A 22,019-nucleotide genomic window follows, 5' to 3' on the forward strand; every position below is an offset into this window, starting at 1 on the left:
CTTATCATTGGGAATTATATTGTTCTGGGATACAATCCTTTTCATAATCGCCCAGACGTTTCCGATTGGAGATAAGTCGGGTGAATTTCTTGGCCAGTTCATTACATCTATTTCCGGATGATTCTCATTCAAATACGCCATGGTTGCACGTGACTTGTGTATACTCGAATTATCTTGTTGAAATATAAATTTACCGTCCGGAAAATGATTGTCTACGACATGAGGAAAAAAGGTATGTTCCAATACATCAATATATTTATCGGAATTAAGGTTCCCTTCTATTCGCGCTAAGGTGCCAATTCCATGTTTTGAAATATAACCCCACACTGGCACAGAAAACCGTCCGCTCTTCTGGATTGAATGAATGTTAGCCGCATCATATCGGGTCCCTTTCTCTCTCCACACTCTTACGTGATGGTCCGTAGATGAACAAAATGTTGATTCGTTGCTGATGACAACTTCATTCCATTCGTTCCTCCAGTGAAGGTGAGCGCGCGCAAATGCTAGGCGTTCTTGTTCGTGCTCTGGTTTGAGATATGGCTTCTCCGCGGCGATACGATTGTGTAGCCCAACGTCACGTAATCGGTTTCTAATCGTTGTTTCCGACGCTTCCAATTCCATGATTGATTTTACAGATCGAACAGTGGTGGTAGGATTATTCACAACAAGAGCAGCAATAACGTCGTCTTCTTCTGCAGTGATAACGCGTGGAGTTCCCGGTCTTGGTTTGTCTGTCAATCGCCCATTTTCACCATAAGCGGCTAGCCATGACCTCACGGTTGGCTTTGAACAGCCCAGTTGCTGCGCAATAAAAGGAACACCCCGACCAGCCTCATGTAACGCTACGAGCCTATTGCGTTCTTCCTGTGATAATCTTGGCATACTGACTGGTGAGAGAGTGAGACAAACTGATAGTCTTTATATAACAATTTAAGGTAAAAAATATATTCTAACACATATTTCTTCTATTTTAAAAATGCCACGAAAAAACCCAAATAGCCCCTTCCAAAAAGTTTTGAAAAAATGTTCTTGGTCTGAGTCAGTTCAGTTCTTCCTACAAATAGGGAGTAGTTTCCCCGCATAGCCTAGTTCACAACCTAGATATGACGTTTTTTCCCTCCAAGTGCGCTTGCTCGAAGAACTTAAACAACAAGATGCACAAGGCAGTCAAACTTTTCGGAAGGGGCTATTAGGTTTTTTCGTGGCATTTTTAAAATATGTGTTGCCTGAATAAAATAGAAAAAATATGTGTTAGAATATATTTTTTACCTTAAATTGTTATATAAAGACTATCAGTTTGTCTCACTCTCTCACCAGTCAGTATGCCAAGATTATCACAGGAAGAACGCAATAGGCTCGTTGCGTTACATGAGGCTGGTCGGTGTGTTCCTTTTATTGCGCAGCAACTGGGCTGTTCAAAGCCAACCGCGAGGTCATGGCTAGCCGCTTATGGTGAAAATGGGCGATTGACAGACAAACCAAGACCGGGAACTCCACGCGTTACCACTGCAGAAGAAGACGACGTTATTTCTGCTCTTGTTGTGAATAATCCTACCACCACTGTTCGATCTGTAAAATCCATCATGGAATTGGAAGCGTCGGAAACAACGATTAGAAACCGATTACGTGACGTTGGGCTACACAATCGTATCGCCGCGGAGAAGCCATATCTCAAACCAGAGCACGAACAAGAACGCCTAGCATTTGCGCGCGCTCACCTTCACTGGAGGAACGAATGGAATGAAGTTGTCATCAGCGACGAATCAACATTTTGTTCATCTACGGACCATCACGTAAGAGTGTGGAGAGAGAAAGGGACCCGATATGATGCGGCTAACATTCATTCAATCCAGAAGAGCGGACGGTTTTCTGTGCCAGTGTGGGGTTATATTTCAAAACATGGAATTGGCACCTTAGCGCGAATAGAAGGGAACCTTAATTCCGATAAATGTATTGATGTATTGGAACATACCTTTTTTCCTCATGTCGTAGACAATCATTTTCCGGACGGTAAATTTATATTTCAACAAGATAATTCGAGTATACACAAGTCACGTGCAACCATGGCGTATTTGAATGAGAATCATCCGGAAATAGATGTAATGAACTGGCCAAGAAATTCACCCGACTTATCTCCAATCGAAAACGTCTGGGCGATTATGAAAAGGATTGTATCCCAGAACAATATAATTCCCAATGATAAGGACGAACTATTCACCATCATCCAGGCCGCATGGGAAGAGGTTGGCGAGCGGCCCGATTACATAAGCAATCTGTTTTCATCAATGCCGCAGAGAATGCAACAGGTTGTAAACGCCAACGGGAAAATGATCAAATATTAATCGCATAATGAAATTAAAAATGAAAACGTAAAAATGTATTTATCCTAATCATGTTCATAATTAAGAATAAATGTTGGATAGTAATTAGCAAAGTGTCTTTATTCTTTATTTAACTTGTCATGTTGGTTGGGTTTTTCTCCTTAAAATATATACACACTCTGCATTAATTGCGTCCTTACTTAACCTTCAAGGATTTAATACTTCGTGCAGCTCAGCAGATTCCATTGATTGTCAGAAAGACCATAATTTGCCATCGGATACACTGCTAAGACTAGTGTAACTTTAGTATAATACTAATTTTGCATTGTAATTAAAGGGTTTCTTGAGAAAGGTTCGTCATCTTGATTATGGCGAATCCCAATTAGTTGAAGACAATGAACACAACCACTTTCTCAAATGTAGGCACCACTTTGTGACCCATGCTATACTTTGAATGTGGGTATTCTCCTTTTCAGTGAACCTTTATTTCCTCCATCAAGCGGTTTTCAATGGGTGACATATTGAGGGAATTGGTTGGCCATTGAATTTCTAGATGGTTCTCTCCGAAATGCGCCGTTTTCAACCAAACGTTCGAGCAGACTTATGTTGAATCTGACATCAAGAATCGCCCACTAATCTAGATAGAATTCTTTCTCCACCCCCTGGCATTTGCGAACCATAGTGGAACAGAATGTCGCACCCGTGGCCATATCTTCACGGGAGGAAGATTTTAAGTTTCATTCCACAATTGTTGATTATATCTTTGTGTAACATTAAAGGGTATCTCTATCCATAAGAATATGGCTCAAGGCATTGATTCCGTGGGGGACGTGTATTCAGAAAATTGCAATTAACATCACTCTCCCTTTACTGGAATGTCATTCGGTAATTCGGACGAGCTATGCTCAACTGTTCACCTTCTCTTTAAAATCATCCCAATCATTCAAAACCCCCTATTTAGCAGTTGGAAATGGAAAGTGGAGAGTGCAAAAAAAAAGCGCTTAGTAAAAAATTTATTGAAACAACAATATAAGATACGTTTTTTAATACCCATTGTATCAGATCAATAATTTGCGGCTTATGATTGAAACAAGACGTCGCGAGAGAGAAAGTTTTTAATTGCGGCGACTGTACCTACAGGCACCGACAAGTACCCACAAGCACCCACAAGTACCCACAAATACCTTCAAATACCTTCAAGTTCCTACAAGCACCCACAACCACCTAAAAGTATCCACAAGCAACTAAAAGCACCCAAAAGTACATACAAGCACCCACAAGCAACTAAAAGCACCCACAAGTACCCACAAGAACCCACATGTACCTACAAGCACCCACAAGTACCTACAAGCACGCACAAGTACCTACAAGCACCCACAAGAACCCACAAGTACCTACAAGAACCCACAAGTACCTACAAGAACCCACAAGTACCTACAAGCACCGACAAGTACCCACAAGAACCCACAAGCACCCACAAGTACCCACAAATACCTTCAAATACCTTCAAGTACCTACAAGCACCCACAAGCACCCACAACCACCTAAAAAATTTCAAAGTAGCAAACACAATACGAAAAAGGTTACGGCCAATCAAAGAATCCTCCTTTAGCATTACAGGCAGTATCAAGTCTTATCTAAGAGAGCGACCGCTCTCCTAGAATAGATTTGCTATATGAGATTTCCATAAGAAAGGACCATTTCACTTGACAGTATGACGAACCTTATAGATCTTTCAATAGACCATTTTAGTAAAAAGGGGGGAGGGGGTAGAACAGCTTCAATATTGGAACATACAAAGGGGCTGATCCGTTGCAGGGGCCAAAAAGGGAGATGAAAGGCAAAGGATTAACCCCCCCCCAGCGTATTTTCCTCTGAATCACATTGAAGTGGTTTGCAGAGTTCTTCGTTTCAATATTTCCATTTCATTTTCCCTTACCATACCGTAAAGTTTAGTCGTAACCCTTCCCAAAAATATTTTTCAACAATTTATTTCTTATGTTGCCAGTTGCAATGGCGAAATCTAGCCGGATGGCTACAACTATGTCGTGCAATTGTAAAAACAATTGCAATAAACGCGTTAGTCGCAGGGGCTTATGTCCTTGCGTAAAAGCGGGCAAACTTTGCAATAGCAATTGTACGTGCGGAGTTGTTAACGGTAAAGTAATAGGGTGTGTTAATGTGGGAACAAAGAAGAGCCGTGAACTTAGGGAGATAGCTTCAGACAGTGAAGAGGAAGGCATCATAAAAAAACAAAGGCAACCAAGGGAACCGCCACCAGAGTGTGTAGACCTAAGAAATTCCAGAGAAACCGCAGAAAGGGACGATGATTCAGTAAGTACAATTTTCTTTTTTTCAAATAAAGCAGGACCAACTTATATATGTAACAGCCATTGAGGAAAATAAAATAGAGAACAAAAGGCAAACTTTGGATTCCAGCCCTCAAATGCGTGAAGGATCTGTTGGCTTGGGTGGCCAGAGAAGTCTGATCTCTTTCTTCTCCTTTTTATTATTCCTCCATGGCAGATGGAAAATATATTACCATCGTCATTTTGGGTTTTGAGACCTCACCAGTGTCAATAGTAAAAAGTATTTTAATATAAAATAGGATAATAATCAGCAAGCGAAGCGGCCCAAAAAGATAAAGAAAAAGAATTCTATGCCGAAGACAACTGACAAAAGGCCTAGAGGGTTGCAGTGGCCTCACCCCTGAAGCCGTTGCAGACGTTGACGGAGGGCTGAGCAGCCTCGTCCAACTTTAGGACTATGTTCAGCCCGCCGCCATCTAAGCTCCTCCTCTTTTCTTATCCATAACCCCAGTCCCAAAAACAAACCAAGGCGATAAGCAACGCCGGTTGTTACTCAAAATTCAGTTCGCTTTTTGTTTCCCACTTGACCAGGCACGGTCAGTATTCGGTCTAAAGAACGTGTTCTTATTTCGGAAAGTAAAGAACAATTTTTGAACTCCGTGAATTGTCGCGATTCCAAATTTGGATCCGGTTAAAATTTTGAGAGTTAAAAATACGTCAAATCTAATAAATTATTCAAAGATCACAAAAGGTATGTTTATTTTTCTTTGGATTAATTTCCCTTACGGGACGATAGTGACGGCTTCAAGTTAGGCCTACAATAACTCCCCTCACTATTGAACCTAAGGGACTTGTAACAAGCCCTCAAACGGCCGGCCCGATAGTACTTTCCGATTGGGAACTGTTACAAATGGTACCGTGCCCGTCTTTCTAAGCCTCGGTCCCTTTTTCCGTCTGGGTGGTCGGGCCCGATTCGCGTACTTAGTTACAGGTTAGTTCAAGTTTAGACAGAACGCCGCCGTATTGGGTCCCTTCCTTCTCGAACATTCGAGGCAGAATTTTTCGATTTTTATTTCAAGCGGGTTGAATCATATATTTTATTAAATCTACAATTGATATCATCAGATTAAATTATTTGGAATAATCGGATTAAATTGGAATTAAACGCTTGTTAGAGGATAGATAATTTTGAATTAAATTATTTAAAAATTAAATGAACCCTCTCGAATCGTGCCCAAATTCAAATTTATACCGTGACAGACACGATACAGAATCTTCCTCAGCTTCGGGAAATATTTCGGAATCCTCAGGATCAACGTTACCGTTAGCTAAGCCTTACCTCGTGGCCGTGGATATTATACGCCCCCCCGATTAAGTGATTTAAATATGGCATATGCCCAAAACCCAAGATCCCCCGTGGGATGATAATCTCGATTTGACCCCGTATTTACATACAAGGGACGAAAGGGTAGAACAGGTCTCCCCAAATTATAGGTTTAATAATTCAAGAGAGGAAGAAAGAATTAGACATGAGAATAATTTAGCCCTCTTTAACAGCATGAGCCAAAGTTTAAACCTCCAGGGGAATAGCCTAATTAGAAACAGACAAGAGCGAAGTACCCCCGATTTAGTCAAATTAAATGAGATACCTAGACCCTGTCCATCCAAACAAAAGGCAGAGGCTGAAGTATACTCATATGCAAGGGCCAAGCAATTTATGAATAGTTGGGGTCCCCCAAAGCAAGTTGTACCTAAGACCACATCAACTGCGAACTTTCCGACAATGCCAATGCAAATTACCTCCCCCAGTGGGGCTATTCCACGTAGAAGCTCGGTCGGATATACAAGTGCCCCTAGTAGGCCAAATAGACCCAGTTAAGTAAACCCTGGACAAACCCAGAACCCTATAGGACAGACTCCCCAGGGAATTTCTCAGTCCCCACCTAGTTTTCGACCTCAAAGTAAACAAGGTGCTAGTCAACCCCACGGGACATCAAACCCTCAACCACAGAGTAGTCCAAATACTGGAGGTGCCCACAGGCAGCCTTCCTAGCTTAGAACCCCCTGAAAGGTTAGCATTCTATGGTAGAAAAAATGAAAGCGTTCCTGAATTCATAAGAAAATTCGAGGAATACGTAAGCTTCCATAAAATCAGTGAGGATGATCAAATGCTTTTCATGCCCCTCCTGTTAAGAGACAATGCTCTATATTGGTATCGTTCCCTTCCCCAAGGAGTACATTGGGCAGAATTTAAGGGTCGACCAAAACGTCATTATAGGATTAAGGATGAGGGAGCTAAGGCCCGAATAGCTTTACATAATAGAAGACAAAAACAAAATAAATCCATCGACGAGTTTATTGGCTATTTCGTGAGGGTAAATCAGAATTTACACCCCCCAATACCGGAAGATAAATTACTCCTCATAATTAAACAAAATTTAAGGATGGAATATAAAGGGTTACTTATGGTTCTCCAGGCGCAAACGCTGTCAGACTTGCACGATGTATGCCTAAAGATAGACCAAACTTTTGAGCTAGACCAACCTCTCATCCCAAGACAACCAAAGTCCTATCGCGCAACAAAATATGGATGTGAGAGAGCCACCCATACAACAGGCCCTGCGGTATATAGCACCCAAACCTAAAGTAAATTCTCAACAAGTAGTTCCTCAGTCTTCGAGTGTACAACCAATAGCTTCCCCTATAACTGATTATTCCCAGACGGGAACGAATCAAGGGTACATCCCGAACATGGGAACTCATACTAACATGGACATTCCGTATAAGAACAATAACAACCCCGATCAGGAAGGATATTACAATCCTACCCCCGTCCAAAATGATCCTCAAACCTATCGAGCTCCTTTCCCGAGGACCACTTCCCAACCAAGGCAACCCCACCTTGCAGCAAGACCTCCACCAAGAAGACGAAGCCTCCCCAGAGACGAATACCCTCGTCAAACTCGAGTCTTTGAGAGAGGAAATCCTGACGTTGCACCCAGAGAAAACCAGCCTCAGCAACAAGAGCTACAGCTCGTTCCAAGACGTCCACAGAATCAAGCCAGGAGAGTCAGAATCCTCCGAGAGTCCAGGACGACCGACCAGTCACCTGCTTCAACTGCGGTGGCTTGCGTCACTATGCCAGCGAATGTCCATCCCCAAGGGTAGAAAGACAAAGAGGTCCGTTTCCGGGAAACGCCAACCCGGGAGGGAATCACCGAGAACGTCTCCCTCCCGCAACACAATAGTCCCGAGAGAAGAAAATCGAATCGTGGCACGATCCTCTTTACGACTAGCCACAATTCGAAGAAGAAGAGGACTCCCCAAAAGAAAACCACATCTAATAAACATTCAATTTGAACACACAATCATACAGACTAGAATCGATAATGGGGCAGAAGTTTCCATGATTAGTTTAGACCAATGGCGGGCCTTACAGAGATTTCGACGGGATATCACATTTGAACCGAACTCAGAAAAATCAGAATGTATCGTAATGGGAAATGGACAATACCCTTTCATTGAAGGCTCTACCGTATTAGAATTTGAAATTAAATTTGAACAAGATATAACGAGGAGGAGATTTAGTCAAGAGTTCCACATCGTCCCTTCACTTCTCTGCGATGCAATCTTAGGCCAAGATTTTCTAGAAGACTGGAAAACCATGATCGATTTTGGAAATTTAACTTGTAATATTGATGGACTATTATTAAAACTCGTAGAAGTCTCAGAGGATAAGCTTCCTCCCTCACCTCAAATGGTTTCTAACGTCAACGAAGCAGTTGAATCAACCTCTCTCTCATATAAGCAGAAGAGAGAGTTGAAAGAACTCCTCCGATTTCCGGAACTCTTTACTGATAAGTTTGGAAGAACCAGCTTAGTGGTCCATGAAATCCACACAGGAAATGCTAAGCCGATACACAAAAGGCCATATCGAGTTAGTGATGCGAAGAAAAAAATTATCGAACAAAGCATCTATGACATGCTCAAGGATGGAATAATCAAGCCATCTACGTCACCATGGGCCTCGCCAGTAGTGATCCTAGAGCAAGACGACGGATCCGGCACAGGCAAGAAGAAATACCGTTTCTGTATTGATGTCCGAGAACTAAATTCAATCACCCAAAGGATCCATATCCGATTCCAAGAATCAACGGAACTCTCAGTAAATTGGGAAAACCCAAATACATCACCGCATTGGATTTGAAATCTGGATACTGGCAAGTTGAAATGGAACCAGAAAGTGCGCCAAAGACAGCTTTCATAACGCACGCGGGAAATTACGAATTTAACGTATTACCGTTTGGACTTTGCAACGAACAAGTACCTTCCAGCGTCTCCTGGATGAAGTCTTCCGAGATGGAGAAAAATTCGCTATCGTCGTTTATCTCGACGACATCCTAATAGCCTCCGAGACATGGAAAGAGCAGAAGAACGCTCTGGAGAACGTAATGAATAAACTAAAGAACGCTGGCTTTACTCTTCAGTTGAAGAAATGCCGCTTCGCCCAATCGGAAGCAGTCGTCCTCGGACATGTAATCAACGAAACCGGAATTTACATAGATCCTTCCAAGGTTGACGCAATCAAGAAATATCCTCAGCCAAAGACGCTAAAACAACCCCAACGATTCCTTGGAATGGCCGGATGGCATCATAGATTTATACCTCATAACTCAAAGATAGCCACTCCTCTCAATCAATTAAAGAAGAAAGGAGTCAAGTTTGCATGGGGTCCTGACCAAGAGGAATCTTTCCAGAAGATAAAAGACGCCATTTGCAGCTCACCACCATTGGCAGCGTATAAACCGGATGCGTCAAGCATTTTGACAACAGTTGCGTCAGATGCCGGCTTGGGTGCAATGCTATCTCAGATTCAAGACGGAATCGAAGTCCCAATCGCATACGCTAGTAGAAATCTTCGAAACGCTGAAGCATAGTACAGTACTTCGAAAAGAAATGTCTAGCGATATATTGGGCCATTGGACATTTCCGCCCGTACCTGGAAAGTAAACCTTTAACAGTCGTAACCGACCATAAAGCTTTACAGTGGCTATTTGGACTCAAAGAACCAAACTCAAAACTCGTCAGATGGGCGATGTATCTACAGACGTTCGATTTCAAGGTTCAACATAAGAAAGGAGTCGACAACGTCGTGGCCGACGCCCTTTCGCGAGCCATGTTTGTAGCCTCCACCATGGAAGTGGAAAATCAAGACACACCATCTGAAGAGTCGAACGCACCATCAGATCATTCACACGTCGCGTATATTTTACCACCAAATCCACACGCGAATTTTCATATCTATGATCGCGATGATATCATTACCGCTCAAGGTGAAGATCCTGTTATTCGCGAAATCATTGAACAATTGAGACAAGATAACCCTCCAGACAATGCAGAGTACGAGATGGTAAACAATCTCATTTACCGAAGAGCGTCAGGAGTTTGTCCAGCGCGAATCTACCTACCTCAATCTCTCAGAAGAGAAGCTATGAGGCTCTTGCATGATCATCCTCTCTCTGCCCATAGAGGTAAATACAAGAAGCGAGAGAAAGTAGGACATAGATACTGATGGCCCGATCTCGACAAGGACGTCAGGCAATATGTCAAGGAATGCGTCCTATGCCAACAATACAAGATCAGTAACCGTAGGACACCTGGTCTTATGATATCTACAGTTCCGACTGGACCCTTCGACAAAATAGGAGTTGATATCATGGGACCCTTTCCAATCAGTAGAAGAGGATACAAATTCCTCCTCGTCTTCACGGATTACATGACAAAATTCGTCGAACTAATCCCTTTAAAAAGAATAACAGCCGACGCATACGCCCTCGCACTGAAGAACTTCGTGTGTCGATGGGGAGCACCGAAGCATATACTAAGCGACAGAGGGACTCAGTTCGTGTCCTCCCTATGGCACAATACGGGCAAATTATACAACATTGGACCCATTCACACTTCACCTTATCACCCTCAGTCGAACATCACTGAGCGCGTAAACCGAGTCCTCGGACTAACCATCTCCATATATGTAGAGAACAATCACAGAACGTGGGACGAAACCCTGAACGCTCTTGCGTTCGCGATAAACTCAGCTCCCCACGAAACGACTATAAGATCTCCTTTCTACTTAAACATGGGACGAGAACCGATACTCCCATGGGACATCGACATAGGGATGCCCATCGAGGAATTTGAAGATCGTTCGGAGACCTTGAAGATCTTGGAGGACCAGTGGAAATTAACCAAGACCTTCTCGAAACTGGCTCAGGCCAAACAGAAAAAATACTATGATCTCACGAGAGAAGACCTAGAGTTCGACATTGGGACGATCGTTTGGAAATTGACTCATCCCCTATCCAACGCTAACCTGGGTCGAATGGCCAAGCTATGTCCAAAGTCGACGGGTCCCTACAAGGTCATAGAGAAGAGAAGTCCACTAGCTTACGTCCTAGAAGACATGATCTCGGGACAAAAGACCGGCCCAATCAACATGTTGCAACTCAAGTTGTACCAAACCCCTGACGTTCCAATAGAGGAAAACGAAGAGGCGCCTTCTCCCGGAGAAGAACTAGCGGAACCAGAAGAAGTCCACCCAGAGGAAATCGTTCAGGAAAGGGAAAACACCATCCCTTTTGAAAAAACACGCATCTGACTATTGAACAACCCAAAAGGTCCAAGTAAATTACAAGACAACTTACTATGCTACTTGTTTCACGCATCTGACTATTGAACAACCCAAAAGGTCCAAGTAAATTACAAGACAACTTACTATGCTACTTGTTTCACGCATCTGAGTATTGATGCCATTTATACCAGGACGCCAGGGTACTTGGAGTAAAATAAGCACCACCAAATTGGCTCGCATCGAGGTACAAATGGTTTCAATACTACTAGTCTTGAAATGGTTGTATAATAATAAAATATTTGTTAAACTCAATGTATTATTTTTTAATATTTACCTTTGACTAGTAACCCCTATTTTGCGAAGTCTGTCATCAGTAGAGCTCTTTAAATTTAGTAGATATATAACTTTATCGACGACAGTTACGTTTTCATCCATGTATATTTTCACTGAAATCATTTCTTAAAAATATACCAACCACAATAAAAAAATATATTAACCAACCTTTCTATATGAATCGCTAAATTTCGAATTACACCAACGTAGCCAAAGATATATTTTGCGTGAACCAACCGTCAAAACAACTAGCCAAGTTTTCCGCTTGATTCTGGAAGCCTCGTTACATTAGGATAAGTTAAACGAGAGAAAAGAACTAAATTGCTACATACAGATGCCGCACTAGTAATAAATAGGATTTCCCGTAGGACTAGGGTAAGTAACTCGTTGGTAAAGTAACTAAACTGCGGCTTCCCTTTAGAAACAAAAGAAAAGGAAGTTGAAATTTCTTACGTGTTTAGCAGCTTCTTTGAGGAGACTGAAGCACATTGAATTTGTCGATAGTTTACAATATAAGCTTCTAGGAACTTAACTAGTTCTTTCTTCTAGAAATCGAACATATTATCATAAATGTTGAGATTACAATTACGATGAGAAATAAAATTAAAATTACCGAACTTTCTTAAGATATGAACGGCTTAATTTCGAATAACGCAAATGTTGGCACAGGAATATTTTGCGATAACCTCCCGTCAGAACTACTAGGTCTACTAGCCAAGGAATAACCAATAGTATATTTAGAGATTCGAATGGAGAATAAATCTACACCGCCGCTGAGTTCGACGTAGCTTGTAGCTCGCTTGATTCTGTAAGCCAAATTACATTGGGAAAACTTAATCGAGAGTAAAGAACTATATTTCTACTTACATATAGATTGCAAAATAAAACCAGAATTTAATTAATATTATTTTGATAAAAGTATTGCACTTTACGGTTATTTACTTATAGACTTGGAATTATTATAATTTGATTACTAAACTAAGACAAGAGACAACGCAAATTGTACATTGAATACTTCAGGGTTACGGGTGCTCAATTTGATCAATAATGAATTTGAAACATTTAAAATTTTGTTTTTAACCATGGAAATGTAACAAATTAGCGCAAATAATTAATTAGCATTTATTCCAAATTATTATTTAACATTTTTATAGGTTTAAATGGGAAAAAATAAATAAATCCAATTCGCCGATACATTTTTTGTACTTTGAGAACTTCTCCAGAAATGGGTTTGTATCCATGGAAATGGTGTTAATTAGTGTCTAGAATTATATAAGAATTATATCTAAAGGGAAAAAGGCAAAAATCGAATTGAGCGAAACATTTATTTTTTACAAACTGCAATTTGTTGGCTAAGCCTATCGAAGCAAATGGAAGATACTAAAAATCAATGTACAGTATGCGGGAAAGAGCATTATAATTTGCATTGGGAAAATCAAGTATCAAATATAAGTAGCAAATAGGATTTATTTTTTCTAAAAAAACACAATAATAACAATTTAACTGTAATTTTTTGACATTAAATTTATGTTAATCTTCCGTAACAATTCGACCTATTTCTGGAAGTTCATTAAAATTTTATTTATAAATGTTTTACGAACATTCCTTAAACAATTAAGAAATAAGGTTTTATTTCGGTCATCATCGCTCTATGTGTTAAATTTAGAATGCGATAGCCAAAATTTTAAATTTAGGGAAACTATGACCAGGGTGAATTAATTAATTATTCATTAGACATGAATTATTATGACATTATCTAAGAAGAAAAATACTATAAACAACAAATTTATATCATAACTCATTAATTTTTAATTTTCTTTGGAATTAACTTTGACACATCATTCTCGTGCGCGTATTTCAACATCATTTAACGCTATATAAGCTCGAAAATATTTTAACAGTCTCGCGGTTTCTACAAATATGATTTTAATATTGAGTGGTTTAAGAGTCAAATAAGTCGATTGTTGATTCTTGAATTAAATGGATTGCCATATTATTGTTAAAATTGCTAAGCGAGGGTAATTTTAGTAAAATATTATGCAAATGAACATTACCAATATTTTCTCTAGGACAACATTGGTGTATCGCTCTTAATAAAATCTCGCAGTTAAATGTCTGGGATGAAAAATCCAAATTTCTATCAATGAAATGAAGAGCTTTTAACCACATTGATTAATCAAAAATGTCCTGATTAGAATCAAGACCGAAAAAGTTTCGATAAGACTGAGGTTATCACTTGTCTGAAGGATCAGATATTAATTTTTCTTTTTAATTGAAACTTAAATGCATGCTTAAGAAAAAACAACGTTCCATTACCGTTTTCCGTTGAAATAAATTATTTTACTGGTAATCAATTTCAAAAATTTACTTATCTCGGCTTTTCGACCACAATTCCATTCCCCGAAAACATTTTATCATTACATTAATTACTTTTGGGAGAGTACGTGTATGGTTTTGCGTTTTAAAAGGTTCCTAAAGACGCTACATCCCCATTCGTGACCGGCACGCTTCGCAGTGGAACATTTTAATTATTCTAAAACCAATGTCGCCAAATTCAATAGGGACAGTAACATTTTTACTCGCGGTTTTGCAAAATGATGTAATATCAAGTGTACTTTAGTGAACCGTCGTATTGTTCTTTCTCATAGTTCAGGGCATGGTCAGTGTTACTGACCAATTTCTCTCTCTAGTTTCAAACAATAGTTAGAGACTATTTGATATGGCACGGCACAACGTTATATACATTTGTAAATTCTAAGTAGCACAAAAGGAAAAATAATCCATTTTTTTATTATTTTGGTTTGAAATAAATAAACTCATGATAGTAGTTATAACGAACAGAAAGTTAAGGGAATGGCACCGGTAATGAGTAGCAAAAAGAGAGGAAAGTTTGCTTCTAGGTAGCAGAGGGACATGGTAGTGAAAAAAGTAATCTAGTATTTTGTTCCTTTAAACCTTAATATATCATGAAAAATTCAAGTGAGGAGGCGGCACTACCTAGAAAGATTGATTTTGGCAGATAACAGCGAAAAATTTATGTTCTACACACACTGGGACTATGGCAGAGTTTCTGGGCCGCAGGTCGCACATGATGAAATTTCAACTCCAGTTTACATCAATTCTTCCTGGTCGTACTAGTAGCAGGTTAAGCTATAGTTTGCTCAGGTCCTGTTAGTCTCGAAAGGGTTATACAGTCCTTGTAACTTTTAAAAGGTTGTTGTCATGGCTAAACAGACCGCTATTACAGTTTTTATTGTTTTATAGGTTATTTTGACACGTTATCTCCCAAAAGTAATTAATGTAATGATAAAATGTTTTCGGGGAATGGAATTGTGGTCGAAAAGCCGAGATAAGTAAATTTTTGAAATTGATTACCAGTAAAATAATTTATTTCAACGGAAAACGGTAATGGAACGTTGTTTTTTCTTAAGCATGCATTTAAGTTTCAATTAAAAAGAAAAATTAATATCTGATCCTTCAGACAAGTGATAACCTCAGTCTTATCGAAACTTTTTCGGTCTTGATTCTAATCAGGACATTTTTGATTAATATCTGTTCCTTCAGTCTTCATTATAATTAAGAATGTTAAGAAACTGATTTACATTTTCAAAATCTGCACTAAGCAGAAACATGTATATATAGGGGACCATAACTTTAGCTCAATCAGACATTTATTTATAATGATACTTCAAAAAAAAACGTAAATCATTAAAAGTTTGTATTCTTATTGTAATTAACATAATACAATTTTTTACAATCATTTTTTGCCTGGTCCAGTTCAAAAATTAAATCGGAGGGGGGGGGGTCAGTCGTCCACGAGAATACTAAGAAAGATCAAGGATAATCAGACTCCACACATTAAAATTCTAATATTTTAATTATCCACTTCTTTAGTTTAGCAGACGACGTGCTCTGGTCAATGGTCACGGACCAGTTTATTTATTCCAAAGTCGCTGGCCTAATGTCCAGTTTAAAAAATGCTTATTTGGTCACGGACCAGAAAACTCACGTAAACGCGACGCGAATGACATAAACTACGTATTTTCCGACTGAGGAGAGGCGAAATAGCCCGGCCTCCTTTAACGTCCCTCCTTGTATTTTGAAAGTGGGACTGGGACTATGGCGCGCGAATACTTAGGCATCTTATACCTTCTTCCTTCGCTTCTTGGTAAAACTTTATATTACTAAAACCATGACTTTAAAACATATGTTCCATAAAAAGCTTCATACAACTTTTGGAAAACAAATTTCAGCACCCACAAGTACCTACAAGCACCCACAAGTACCCACAAGCACCCACAAGTACCTACAAGTACCCACAAGTACCTACAAGTACCTACAAGCACCCATAAGTACCTACAAGCACCCACAAGTACCCACAAATACCCACAAATACCTAAAAGTACCCACAAGTACCTACAAGCACCCACAAGTACCCACAAGTACCTACAAGAACCTACAAGCACCCACAAGCACCTACAAGTATCCACAAGCACCCGGGGCAAGTACCCACAAGCACCCGGGGCAAGTACCCACAAGCACCCGGGGCAAGTACCCACAAGCACCCGGGGCAAGTACCCACAAGCACCCACAAGTACCCACAAGCACCCACAAGTACCCACAAGCACCCACAAGTACCCATAAGTACCTACAAGCACCCACAAGTACCCACAAATACCTAAAAGAACCCATAAGTACCTACAAGCACCCATAAGTACCTACAAGCACCCATAAGTACCTACGAGCACCCACAAGTACCTACAAGTACCCACAAGTACCTACAAGTACCCACAAGTACCTACAAGTACCCACAAGTACCTACAAGCACCCACAAGCACCTACAAGTATCCACAAGCACCTACAAGCACCCACAAGTACCCACAATTACCCACAAGTACCTACAAGCACCCACAAGTACCTACAAGCACCCACAAGTACCCACAATTACCCACCAGTACCTACAAGCACCCACAAGTACCCACAAGAACCCACCAGTACCTACAAGCACCCACAAGTATCCACAAGAACCCACAAGTACCCACAAGAACCCACAAGTACCCACAAGAACCCACAAGTACCCACAAGTACCCACAAGTACCCACAAGCACCCACAAGTACCTACAAGCACCCACAAGTACCTACAAGCACCCACAAGTACCTACAAGCACCCACAAGTACCTACAAGCACCCACAAGTACCTACAAGCACCCACAAGTACCTACAAGCACCCACAAGTACCTACAAGCACCCACAAGTACCTACAAGTACCCACAAGTACCTACAAGTACCCACAAGTACCTACAAGTACCCAAAAGTACCTACAAGTACCCACAAGTACCTACAAGTACCCACAAGTACCTACAAGTACCTACAAGTACCCACAAGTACCCACAAGTACCTACAAGCACCCACAAGTAACCACAAGTACCTTCAAGTACCTACAAGTACCCACAAGTACCTACAAGTACCCACAAGTACCTACAAGTACCCACAAGTACCTACAAGTACCCACAAGTACCTACAAGTACCCACAAGTACCTACAAGTACCCACTAGTACCTACAAGCACCCACTAGTACCTACAAGCACCCACAAGTACCTACAAGTACCCACAAGTACCCACAAGTACCTACAAGTACCCACAAGTACCTACAAGTACCTACAAGTACCCTCAAGTACCTACAAGTACCCACAAGTACCTACAAGTACCCACAAGTACCTACAAGTACCCACAAGTACCTACAAGCACCCACAAGTAACCACAAGTACCTACAAGTACCTACAAGTACCCACAAGCACCTACAAGTACCCACAAGCACCCGGGGCAAGTACCCACAAGCACCTACAAGTACCCACAAGCACCCGGGGCAAGTACCCACAAGCACCCGGGGCAAGTACCCACAAGCACCCACAAGTACCCATAAGTACCTACAAGCACCCACAAGTACCCATAAGTACCTACAAGCACCTATAAGTACCTACGAGCACCCACGAGCACCCACAAGTACCTACAAGCGCCCACAAGTACCCACAAGTACCCACAATTACCCACAAGTACCCACAAGAACCCACAAGTACCCACAAGAACCCACCAGTACCTACAAGAACCCACAAGTACCCACAAGAACCCACAAGTACCCACAAGAACCTACAAGTACCCACAAGTACCTACAAGCACCCACAAGTACCTACAAGCACCCACAAGTACCTACAAGCACCCACAAGTACCTACAAGCACCCACAAGTACCTACAAGCACCCACAAGTACCTACAAGCACCCACAAGTACCTACAAGCACCCACAAGTACCTACAAGCACCCACAAGTACCTACAAGCACCCACAAGTACCTACAAGCACCCACAAGTACCTACAAGCACCCACAAGTACCTACAAGTACCCACAAGTACCTACAAGTACCCACAAGTACCTACAAGTACCCACAAGTACCTACAAGTACCTACAAGTACCCACAAGTACCTACAAGTACCCACAAGTACCTACAAGCACCCACAAGTACCTACAAGCACCCACAAGTACCTACAAGCACCCACAAGTACCTACAAGCACCCACAAGTACCTACAAGCACCCACAAGTACCTACAAGCGCCCACAAGTACCTACAAGCACCCACAAGTACCTACAAGTACCCACAAGTACCTACAAGCACCCACAAGTACCTACAAGTACCTGAAAGTACACACAAGTACCTACAAGTACCCACAAGTACCTACAAGTACCCACAAGTACCTACAAGCACCCACAAGTACCTACAAGCACCCACAAGTACCTACAAGCACCCACAAGTACCTACAAGCACCCACAAGTACCTACAAGCGCCCACAAGTACCTACAAGCACCCACAAGTACCTACAAGTACCCACAAGTACCTACAAGCACCCACAAGTACCTACAAGTACCTGAAAGTACACACAAGTACCTACAAGTACCCACAAGTACCTACAAGTACCCACAAGTACCTACAAGCACCCACAAGTACCTACAAGCACCCACAAGTACCTACAAGCACCCACAAGTACCTACAAGCGCCCACAAGTACCTACAAGCGCCCACAAGTACCTACAAGTACCCAGAAGTACCTACAAGTACCCACAAGTACCCACAAGTACGTAGAAGTACCCACAAGAACCCACAAGTACCCACAAAAACCCGGGCAAAGCACCTACAAGCACCCAGGCAAAGCACCTACAAGAGCTCAAACGCCATGTTTTTCTTGCTTAATATCCCTCTAACGGCGTGAATCACGACAAAAACGCCGTAAGTCCAATATAAAAAATTAGGGCTAAAATGCCTGTCTCTAACAGTGGTAAAACGCCATAATTCCAATACCCAAAACAACGTAAGTCAAAGTATGTGTTAATAATGATAAAAATCAATACTTAAACTTAATTTATCTTAATGAAACTAAGAAAAGGCACATCTATGGACTGTTATCTTTCATTTAAGATGGTTCCCAAACGTAACGAATGAATAGTTTTCTTTATACACGATCCCAATTAAGGTCATTTTTCAAAAAAATCCCATGTTATCTCTATGGAACAATATAGTATTTTTCACCAAATGTCTGATTAATTTTATGGATTCTAAAACCACCCTTAACAACTTTTTTCTTTATAGAACTAACTATTAGTTGGATATCTTTGAAATTTTAACCACATAATTAGGGCCCAAATTTTAGTTCACTGGCAAAATTTAAAAGCAGCAAACACAATACGAAAAAAGTTACGGCCAATCAAAGAACCCTCCTTTAGCATTAGAGGCAGTATCAAGTCTTATCTAAGAGAGCGACCGCTCTCCTAGAACATTACCACCTTCGATGTATTAGGTAAGGAAATTCTAATTGGCGTGACAACCCAGGCTCCATCTTCACAGATGGGAAAAAATATAGAAAATTTTTCTCGAATCAAATCCTTGTCCAGGGTCACGCCCATTTCTCTTATAAAATATTGCATTTCGTTTTGATCCATGTAAGATATGATCAATCGACGGATAAATATTAAATTCTCTGTGCCTTTAAAAAGGTGGTTATCCATTTCGAAAAACATTTTTACGAAAGCAAACGAAGAGATAATAATATACATGGAAACTTTTCCGGCCAAAATCGATGTTGATCTTATAATCACGTGATAATGGTTCGAATTCTGGCCAAATTTAAATGTAACGCACTTGCAAATTAAACTAACAACGTGTTTACACAAATCATTTTGACCATTGCTAACGAAATTACGTAAATAAGAGAAAAATTGTGAGAAATTTATGCCTGGATCATATCCCTTTGGTTTCAAGAGGTCAATATAGTTATATCGTGGTTCGTAATATAGCATATCATCACATTGAAACATAGCACCGTTGCCAATTAAGGGAAAAGTAGTGTCGGAATATTGAAAAACGTTATTGAGGATCCCAAGATCCTTGCATAAAAAATAATTGTGACCACGCCTGTATTTTGTGGATGAACTGATACCATATAGCATGAACGCGATAATAGCTTCTCCGGCCTCGCAACTTAAAATATCTTCTCTAAAACCACAATATAAAGCGTTAGAAGATAATTATATAGACCAAACCATTATTCTCACCTAATTCTATGTCAAAAAAAAAAAAGAATAATTAGTCAATTCCGGATTTCGTAGTCTCGGAATATAGTTCTGAACCAATCTCGCGTAAGGACTGAAGATACTTTCACACCGTAGTTTTAGACATTCAGCACTTATCTTAAATATGTTTTCTTCTGAAAATAAGTTCATTGCTGTTATACAACTTGAAACAATTTCAGCGCATTCTCTCGGCGATTTAAAAACATTAACTGAGCAAATAGCATCGAACCTCGCTACGCCCGTAGTTATGTCGGTATAGTCCTCTAATATCCTTTTCAGAAGTTCCAATTCATGAAGAACGCGATCCAAGTAATTTTTTAGCTGACGTTCTTCCACTTTAGAATATTTGCGCAGCGTTTTCGTTGCATTTTGTAAAAACATTTTTGACGCGCTCGGAACTGCGAACGGTGGGGAATCGTTGTCGTGACAAAACTTGTTTGACGATGTATAGAACTTGGATTCAGTCACCACTAATTCGGCTTGTTGTAAGGGAACTGATTCGTATGAAAAATAATAGTTTCCAAAGTTTTTTATAGCGTTTGGGTAATACTCTTGCGAAGTTCTTCCAAATACTCTTTCTAATCCTTCCTTCGACCATAAAAGGTAGCTACCAGGTATATTAACGTCGTACGCTATATGGCATAATTGCTCAATTACAAATTCGGAGTTCATTTTCCAATGCCACGATTCAAAGTATTGCATTTTGCAGCTTTGGCCGGTAGACATTGATCGAAAAACAAAATTTAAATCTGCCAAATTTTGTCTTAGAATTTCAGATGTCAAGCAATTTGAAAACAAATTTCCTAATTCGTAGAATTCGTCCAAACATATCTTAAAAACGAACTTTCTTTGAATAGAGTTTGAGAAGGTAAAAACTGATTGCCGAAGTCTCGCGTTACTTTCAGAGTTTTTCATCCTTCTTATTGCATTTTGTAGAGCCGAGGTAACAATATTTAATATAGAATTAAATGGAACGTCCGTGGATTCTTCAGTGTAAAAGGCGATATATACGAGATGGTCGCAAACTTCAAACATACGAACGTTGTAGAGGTATTTCACATGAGCTAAATATCTTGATCCCTTGAGTACCCTTCCCGCGTTACATTTTTTCACGCGTAACGGAAATACGATACTGGGATTTTTGAGTGGTTTCCAAACGTTCCACAAATGAGATAATACTAAAAAACCGTCCAATTTTATTTCAGTTTGAATACCATGTGCTGGCTCCGGATTCATGTTCTCGAACAAACATTTAATTTCAATATAATACGTTTCTACCTATTCACCGAAAATAATAGGAAAACCGTGAAAGAACATTTAGGTTTTAATCTTAGATTTTTAGAGTGGCGTAGCGAACCTCTTTCCTATAACTTAAATGTGGTAAACAAACACGAATGATGAAAAATTAACCAAAGTATTTCAACAATGAGAACTCTACATAGTATAAAGGAGTGCGACGATAAGAACTGAATCTCGCAGTAGCAAACATAAATAATTATTCTGCTACTAGAAGGGTGGTCCTTGTATAGTAGGGTTTGTTCAGAGCTAACCAAAAGTAAAGGAACAAAACTGCTGCTTAACCAGTGGCTTAGCTAAGCACTAACTTAATATTTTATAACGGTTTAGGCGTACCGTTTCGGACGAATGCTATAAAAGGGAAAATATTATATTGTAGTGACACACACATTGCATTCACATTTTATGAGAACCCAATGTTGCCAATGTGTGGGAGATTTCTCGTTTTGCTGGATTTTTCGACGGCATTTTGGCTTTGGCGGGAAAAAAGGAATTTTTGGATTAAAAACCACAT

Source organism: Phalangium opilio, unplaced genomic scaffold (assembly GCF_054372755.1).
Source record: "Phalangium opilio isolate 3A_F unplaced genomic scaffold, DU_Popi_V2 ptg000043l_1, whole genome shotgun sequence".
NCBI classification, from domain to species: Eukaryota; Metazoa; Arthropoda; class Arachnida; order Opiliones; family Phalangiidae; genus Phalangium; species Phalangium opilio.